The 9,249-nt window shown below is 37.7% G+C and overlaps 1 protein-coding gene across 2 annotated transcripts in view; it reads left to right on the top strand.

The window, feature by feature from the left end:
• Positions 1-2,003: 2,003 nt before the first annotated feature.
• esr2a (estrogen receptor 2a) overlaps positions 2,004-9,249 on the top strand; it is a 25,781-nt gene continuing 18,535 nt past the window's right edge. For both annotated transcript variants that reach the window (XM_005737271.2, XM_005737270.2), the window contains exon 1: positions 2,004-2,233. The gene's annotated coding sequence lies outside the window, so the exon portion shown is untranslated. The remainder of the gene's footprint in view (positions 2,234-9,249) is intronic.

Raw genomic sequence — 9,249 nt, 5'->3', positions numbered from 1 at the left:
TATTCTGTCATTCATTTGACTTCATTTTATGGGAATATTTCTATTGTCTTATCCACTAACGCCAACTAAATCTTTTGCTACTGCATGATTTCTCTTGAAACAATGAATTGTGCACAGCATTGTTTGTTTTCTTTCTTTCACCCCTGGCTGCAGATTCATAAGCAATTTCCTTTCTGAACTGTCTAATGGTCTAATGAGCTCAGAACTAACTGCACTGAGAGTGCAGGCATCTAACACAGAACTAGCTGAGAAGTGTGTGAGCCCAAATATGCTCTGATGGATAACACATGCACTGACACTAGTCAGTGTTGCAGGGGAACAACACCATAAACAGGCACTTAATGAATGAAGAATTAATGCGTGTCTCCCATTTCTCCTCAGAGCTGACCTAAAGTAGATAACAGCCTCTGGCAGGAATAGTCTCAGTAGATCAGAATGCAGCACAGCTAAAAGACATAAAGACTTTTTTTTTTCAGCTGCAACAAATTTAAGCTTTCAGGAACTGAATATAACATGAGAGAAATGTTGGGAATTAACAAGCGATCTGTGAATAATTACATTTAATTAGATCCAGAAAGAATTTAAGGTTGCAATCAGTTACAATATGATCCCAGTATGAATATAAATCAATCAATCTATCTATCTATCTATCTATCTATCTATCTATCTATCTATCTATCTATCTATGTATAAAAATAAAAGCATAAAACCCTATACAATATGTTAGCTCTGTGCCTATACTGATAAAAACCCACAAACATATATTTTTTAAGAATCTTAAGATATTTTTTAATTTAGTTTTTGTAGATTTAGTTTTTGGTTTAAGCTCTACTGCATGGTTAAAACTGACTAGATTTAAAACCAGTTACATTCACTTTCACTGGTTGATGGTAAAAACAATAACCACTTAAGGTGTGGTTTATTTTGACGTCTCTGTGTGTTTCCCTGGGCAGTGCCAAGTTTACGCCATGAAATTAAAAACTAAAGGAAATGGGATTTCCTTCATAATAAAAGCATAAAAGTCTTTAAAAATAATATTCTTTATAAAGGTGATCCGGAAAAAATAAAAGTAGCAGCTAATGGCCAGATTGATCAATATACTGTTTTTCTATCATTTTTGCACTCCGTCTATAAAATATGAGACACGCAACGTGCAAGTATTTTTAAAGTTTTTGCTACTGCTTTGTTGTTGAACACTGTTCAAGCAGCACAAAACTGTAAACGTGTCAGTCGTGCAGTGTTAAATACTAGAGTCAATAAAAATTTACATAAATATATAATTCACTGAAGTTAAGAAGGCAAATGTGGGAAAATTTACATTTATTCTTTTTATATGATTGATTCCAAATCTTCAACCTGTATAATTAGTGTGTCTGTATTTATTAGGTTACAAAGAGTCAAATGCGAGACTACCATTCAGCCAGGTGTCTCTTACATTGTCCAGTACAAACGTGTTCTTTGCTTCAGCTTTTATTCAATTGTTACTCGGTCACCCAAATGGCACATTGCTTCAGGGCTGAAAATAAAGTCACTTTCAGTATTTCAGTACTCTTTCTTTTTGTATTGCTCATTCATGGTGGACCTTGAGAACCATTCATATAGCAGTGACACTATTCAAAACCAAATGTTTGGACTCATTATATGCAATGGGAGAATAAAGCAATTAGAGACATACTGCAGTGTAACCGAGTGCACAACAATTCTAACCAAACAAACAGCAAACTTGACATTTCTTTTCATATCAAAAGACATCCAGCAGTTATTAACTACTACTGTGTGAATGTGTGTGTGAATGGGTGGATGACTGAATATGTAAAGCGCTTTGGGGTCCTTAGGGACTAGTAAAAGCGCTATATAAATACAGGCCATTTACCATTTTACCATTTACTACAAATATATAATAAGTCATTTTCCACAGTTTGTTTTTCAGTTTTTACTTCATAGTGGTTATCTCTTTATTTTGAAGGCGCCAGCCGGAACTTCCGCACCTAACTCGCTGTCGCTTGCAGTCATTTCCCTGAACGCTGCTGGTCGTTAGCCTCTGAGCTGAAAGCCGCGGTTCATATCAGCGCAACAGGGCTGTCTGTGAACTCGGAGCTTGGACTTTAAGCGGTTCGTGACAGCCCTATTTAATACTTGACTTTACACTTTTACCCACGCATGACGCCACGAGGGGACTCGGTGGGGTCGGCCTGAAAACTTTCCCCTGCCATTGGTGTTTCTGAAGGAACAGGTAATACTATTTTTCACGCGTTTACATACGTTTTGAAGCAGAGGACGCTCACAGACTCCCCGCTGTCCCTCAGATTTATTGTTGCGGGGTCAAATATCAATGCAACAAGGCCCGCACCTGTAGTAGAAAGCGCATAAAATACAGATAACATAGATAACAGGAGGTCAGAATAAACTCCAGCAAGAAATCACTACATAGGCTTTTAAGGGCTTTAGCTGACCAGTGTATTTTAAAAATAACCATTCATAGATCTTAACTGGATGTAATCGATCTTTGAAAAGCTTCTTTAAAAGTTTAAGGTCGTATGGATATGATTTAACTGCAAGGAGGCTATTAATACGCAAACTATCTTACTAGTTCCTTTATCGTTTAAGGTCTGTTAGCCTCCAGTGTATTCTTGGATCATTAGGGCTGTAGGGTCTCTCGTTTCTGTATTTTGCGTGCACTTTTGTGGAGAATCAGTGTTTTCCATTTCAACAAGTCTAATGTGAACACAAGGCCACTTCAAAAAGCACTTATCACTGTGTAAACAAGAGGCTGCTATCGGCCAGCTGTCTGCTCTGCTAGGGTCAAGCTCACAGGAAGAATTTCCTTTCCTTTGTGCATATCATACAAGATATGTAGTTATTTCCAGGGTCGTCTATTTAAACAGTTAGCTCTGGTGCTAATAGGTCAGTTATACTTATCTGGTCCATGGCACAGCAGGTAAGAAGTGAAGCTTAAGATTGTGTGATCTTATTTTTACAGATGGTTTGGTGTCATTTTTCTTCCCTTAAGCTTTTTTAAAACTCATTTATTTTAGCTTTGGTCTGGCAAATATAACAAGCTTTTATCCCTCTTTTAATTTTGACAGCTGAATAGCTTTACTTTGACTCCAGCCTGGGTGAGGAAAATGAGGAAATTTTACTTCAGCACACAATTTCAGATAATATGATAATAAGTGCAGTCATTAGTTGTGGCCCTGACTTGTCTCAAGATGTAGACTATTAAATATTAGCAATTAAATTAATATGAGGCCAGTGTGCACTGACTCGACCTAGAGAGAAGTGGTGTTTTATTATCGACTTTTTGAGTTACAGAAGTTGTTCAGGGGAGGTGATCAGAGCTCTCCTCTCACACTTTGTGAGACTTTTCTTTGAAGAAACAACACTTATTTGCAATGATGATCACTTCTACGGCAGGGATTAACATGCCAGATTTATATAAGTAGAGATCTGTGACCACAGGAACAACTCTAGTCTTGTTTGTCCTTCGATTCTAATTGTTGTTATTCTGTTTCTGTCATGATTGATTGTGCATCCTGTATCACCTGTAGCCATGATTTAAATGTCTCTGAGGTACTCCATGTTCCTTGTGTCTGAATAGAGCTATACAAACAAATGTGACTGTTTTTGCTGTTTAGCATGAGTGAAGCGTTAGTTAAAATTAAGGATGCATCAGTTGTGAATTCCTGGGTGGAATACTGATGTTTAAAACAGCAATTTGATAGATAACTGAAGCAGAACAATACCTTTTTTTCCTGTCTATTTTTCCCTTGAATATTAACGTTTTGTGCCAGGAAAACAAATCAGCATAAACAGAGAAGTACTGACCACTAACACAGGTAGATGACGTCTTATTTGTGGAAATGCTTATTTCAGTCAGTAATGCTATTATCTGCTCATACAATTGTCTTAATGCCTAATAATTAGAGAACAGATTAGTATTTCCTATTTCCATTTCATTACGGACCCTAAAATGCCAATAGGAAATAACAATACAGCTAATACCGACTATTACAATGCAGTTCCTTCAAATTAGTTGAAGGAAATAACTACAGCCACTCAGGAAATGTATCACTTATTACTTCTATTGGAACAGATCTTCAGGTATATTTCTACTTTTTTGTTGTTGATCTATCTGGAATTGTCAGGCAGGTGAAGTTAGTACTGCTTTTGTCTTGGCTTACACTAAATTCAGAAGTCTCCCTTTGTATCTATTAAATCCATCTTGAATAATTGCTGATTATGTTGTACAAATAAGCCTGGAAGATTCAAATGTATTGCATTCTGGATCAATTTAAAGTGTACAGGGAGACTAAGTAATTGAGTTAATTAATGTTTAACTGAGCAAGTGGTGCAAAGAAGCCTCAAATGATGCATTCTAATTGTTGCCGACTGAAGTGTTTCATTTTCTTCTAAAAGGTATTTGCATATCGTCTGAGACAGAACACTTCCCTGGTGCATTTCAGTGAAATATTTTGCACGTTCTCTGGCACTATCCTACACCAACATCCCCACGTATTTGCCGTGTGCAGTAAGGCAGGACTGTTTTTGCAAAAAGGCCATTTTTTCCTGATTTTTAGGGAGGCTGTAAGGTTTTAGGATAAGGGAACGACATGGCCTTGAGATTTTGTTTATTCTGACAAATAATTGGGAACAGATAGTGTTGTTGCTAGTTTAGATTGATTTGACTTTTTTAACGCACGTGTATTTCTATGAGGATTTATAACTATGTAATCTTGAGTCATGTGGGGAAAAAGTACACCTTCTGTCTGTAACTGTAACGTTTTATGTGCAAGAATATAATAAAAATAATCTCGTCCTCAGCAAAAGACGGGTAAATCCGTCTCAGCTGTACAACAACACATGACATACTACACAGTGTCTTTTTTTTTATGATACAAAAATTAAGCCAGAATACAAGTAGTAAGTAGCAGCCAGATGCACTTGATTCAAATGCCCGGGATTACCTGATCAACAAGCAGGGCAGGCGTAAGCACCTCCTATAAAAGCAAAACTTTTGGCAGTTTGCTGGTCTGGATTTTTCAGGTGTGCATTAGAACAACGCCAAACAGGAAAGACAACAGCCATGAGCCTGAAGAAACAACTGTTGCTGCCCATCAATCTGGAAAGGGTTACTCTAGATGCCAGATAGCATGCTAAATGTCAAAATTCATGACTGAACACGCTGAAAAGATTGAACAGGTATGGCCTGCCAGTAAATGTTGACAGGAAAAAGCCTCTTACCTTTCTGAATAACAGCACAACTTAGGTTTGCTAAGTTGCATCTGAACAAACCACAATACTTGTAGAGAAAGTGGAGATGTTTGGCTATAATTCACCGCACCACGGTTGGAGAAAATGAAACACGGCATGTAAGCAGAAAATCCTCGTACCAGTCTCAAGTATGGTATTGGATGGGTGATGATTTGGGCTTGAAAGAAGGTATGCTTTCTTTTCCACATGATGCATAGTCTCTGAGGTTTCTGTCTGTATAATCCACCACACGACATCATTTTTGGTGAGATATCCTTAGCTCTCCTAATGCACTGCAAATGAAAAATATTTATATTCTTTATATTAATCTTTTATTTATCAAGGCGAAAGAGAGACCTGACCAAGAGGGCCAGCATTCATACTTTAATTGTTTTTGTTGTAAAAATAGAGAAAAGAAGTAGAATAAGTTCCAAACTAGTCAAGATTAGTAGTGCAGCGGTAACCGCTCCCTCGGTCACTCACTATGGGTGCTGTGGAATTATTTGGTTAAGATGCCTTTAGATTAAAACAACATCCATTGCTTAATAAATACTTGCTTCAGTTGGACACAAGTGCTTTTCTCTGACATTTAGAGGACTAAAGCAAACAGCACCCCATCAAATTGGTTTTTAAACCCACAAAGACATGAAAGTGAGGTTTTAGAGATGGCCATAAATCTGCTTCATCATTCAACAAAGATCTTTAAAATTTGAAACCCTTTGTTTTCACGATGCAACAGGTTTTTGTCCTGGCGTCACTGTCACTTTGTAACAGAATTAGCTGGAGATGCAGAAATGGTAATAAGAATCCTTTAGTAAGATTTCCCAACTGCTTGACTTGAAATTTAAAGCCTTATAACCATGTGAGCCGATAGTAGGGGCAGCAAGATGCGCAGGAGCTTTTCTCCCACAATAAGTTGCCAGCTTCTAGAGAGTGTAACAGTGAGGAAGTCTGAAGGCAAGGTCAAAGCTTCAAAGGAAACAAAAACTCTTCCACATCTGCTTTTAGCCAGGATTGGTAATTAAAGAAGAAAAACCTTGCCGCAATCTCTTTTAATGTGACTCATCTGTTTTGGGAGGAACATTCACCATCTACAGACACAAGGTCACAAGAATCACTGTGAGACTAGTTGAAGAAGACAACTAGTCCTCCTTCTCCTGCTCTGTTCTTCTTTAATGCTTTCACCAGCACACGTTCCTCAAATTACAGGTAATCAGATGCCGACTCGTTATTGATTTATAGGTTTTTGTGATCCATTGATCTACTTTTAATCATATATCATTCCCCAAGTATTAAGGAGAAACCGATGAGCTGGCAACTAGTCCTCCTTCTCCTGCTCTGTTCTTCTTTAATGCTTTCACCAGCACACGTTCCTCAAATTACAGGTAATCAGATGCCGACTCGTTATTGATTTATAGGTTTTTGTGATCCATTGATCTACTTTTAATCATATATCATTCCCCAAGTATTAACGAGAAACCGATGAGCTGGCAACCAGTGCATTTAAACCTCAGAAATTGGCTCATAGGCTTTGATTTTCAGTCATTCAGGAAAGGAAAGGATTATAAACCCATAGAAGAATCAATTATCTGTCATCAGCTAAGGAGTGGATCATTTATCAAACCAGATATGTTTATAAAAAACCATTCAGTTCGTTGTGTGTCGAGGCTAATTTGGGAGCAAGTGTTTGCCTTAGTTATTGTAAAAATCTCCAAATACACTCCAAGTACATGTGGCACATTTTTGCATTTAGTATAGGGCTGCTCGATTATGGCAAAAATGATAAGCACGATTATTTTCACTGAAATTGAGATCTCGATTATTTGACGATATTTATTTAACCCTTTAAGACCTACTATAGAACCAAGTCCGCCAGAGCTTATATTATTTTTTTACATGTTGTAGTGCCATTTGTGGGAGCATTTCAAGTTGCTATACAACTGTTATAGCCCATATTTTAATAATATGTATGCATTAAGTCCATAGTAACTACATTAATTGCAAAAAAGTGCAATAAACTACAAAAAAATTGAAAATCATTTTTGGTTTTTTAACATATATTTCTACTTGGAGAAATTTAAGAGGTTTATCCCTCAAAACTTTAAATACAAAAACGTTGCAAAAAATAGTTTACAACAACAGGAAATTTATTTTGAGTGTCTTCATAGTTTTATTTTGGAGATACACCAATTTTTATATACTGCAGGAAAAACGAAAAAACAATCCTATGATGCAAATTTGCAAAGAAAACAGCAGGTGCATCAAAATAAACTATTTCCAGCAGTGCAATTCGAGTTCTAAGCATCCCAGAAACTATTCAGAAAGGTCAAACATGACCAGTATAGGCTTTTAAGGCCTACAAGTAAAAAAAAACTACATTCCGCGAAAATGACGTCACTTCCGGTTTCGGCCAGGAAATGGCGGACATGCGATAGTTCGCGCTGACCTCTGTTTCACTGTGGGAAGTGTTACGAACAGCTGATCGGATCGGCAAAGCGTGTTTCTGGTTTTGTGTTTTGCTGTTTTGTTCCTGCAAGAGCTTTTTATGCAATTTTTGCAAAGCTATATGTGGAAGGAAACCGTGACCCAGGACAAGCTGATGGCATAAGATGTAAGTACAACTCCTCCGGTTTCATATGCAAAACAAATTATTGCGCTAGCTTACACGGTTCAGGTTCTACAGGGATTTAAAAATAGTTACACAAAGCGGAGCATGCTGCTCTGACCGGCTTTAAAGGGTTAACAATGACTTTAAAAAATAATATAAAATAGTGTGCAACACCACTGAAGTTTTTTTTACCTCTCTTTTCAACCAACGGCAGTCACTCTCCAAGTAACTTCTGCTTAGCTTTCCGAGCTTCCCTCGGGTCCTCTTAATCAGCGGTCTCCAACCTTTTTTGCGCCACGGACCGGTTTATGCCCGACAATATTTTCACGGACCGGCCTTTAAGGTGTCGCGGATAAATGAGGGAGGGGCTAATAATCGGCTCAGTCATTTTTAATGATCGTTGAAAGCCCAGATCGTAATCGTGATTAAAATTCGATTAATTGAGCAGCCCTAATTTAGTATTTATGAAAATGCAAATTGGTTTTAAGGCAAATTCACCTTCGAATCCGTTGCAGTAACTGATGTTTTTTGGACACCCAAGGGCAGCGAAAACAAGCTGTGGGAACAACAAATATACTGATATGTTCTGTTAAACAGTTGCTTATTTACACGTTCTCTGCAGAAGGAAAAAGTTTAGCATTTATTTGAGCAACATGATTTTATCTTTTGTCTGTTTTTGTTGTTTAGTTTTGCTTTTGGTCTTTGCTCTATTCATCATACATTGTAATTTATCTGTTTGTTTGGAGCCAACTGAACAGATGCCTCAAAATCCACTCGGAGCAAGTACTGAGCTGAATCACTTGGGATTGCAAAATCTAGTCCTATTAAGTAATCTTCCTGTTTTAAAAAATAGAATAGAATAGAATTCAACTTTATTGTCATTGCACATGTCACAGGTACAAGGCAACGAAATGCAGTTTGCATCTATCCAGAAGTGCTTCAGCCACGATATAGATATATTACAATATATATTAGCAATAATATAGATATGTGAGTATATTACAGAAATAGGTCTATTATGGTATGTTATATTCCTCTCACCACTACTGTTCTCCCTCTACACTAACGACTGCACCTCCAAGAACTCGGCTGTCACACTCCTAAAGTTTGCAGATGACACCACTGTCATTGGCCTCATTCAAGATGGTGATGAGTCTGCATACCGGCAGGAAGTTGAGCGGCTGGTACTCTGGTGCAGTCAGCACAATCTGGAGCTGAACACTCTTAAGTCTGTAGAGATGACAGTGGACTTCAGGAGACATCCCTCAACTCTCCTCCCCCTCACCATATCAGACAGCCCTGTGTCAACTGTGAAGACCTTCAAGTTCCTGGGTACAACCATCTCCCAGGACCTGAAGTGGGAGACCAACATCAACTCCATCCTCAAAAAG

This window comes from Pundamilia nyererei, unplaced genomic scaffold, assembly GCF_000239375.1.
Source record: "Pundamilia nyererei isolate P.nyererei 1_Seehausen unplaced genomic scaffold, PunNye1.0 scaffold00074, whole genome shotgun sequence".
In the NCBI taxonomy this organism is placed as follows: Eukaryota; Metazoa; Chordata; class Actinopteri; order Cichliformes; family Cichlidae; genus Pundamilia; species Pundamilia nyererei.
The sequence above is the reverse complement of the archived record's forward strand: the minus strand, read 5'-3'. Positions and strand labels throughout refer to the sequence as shown.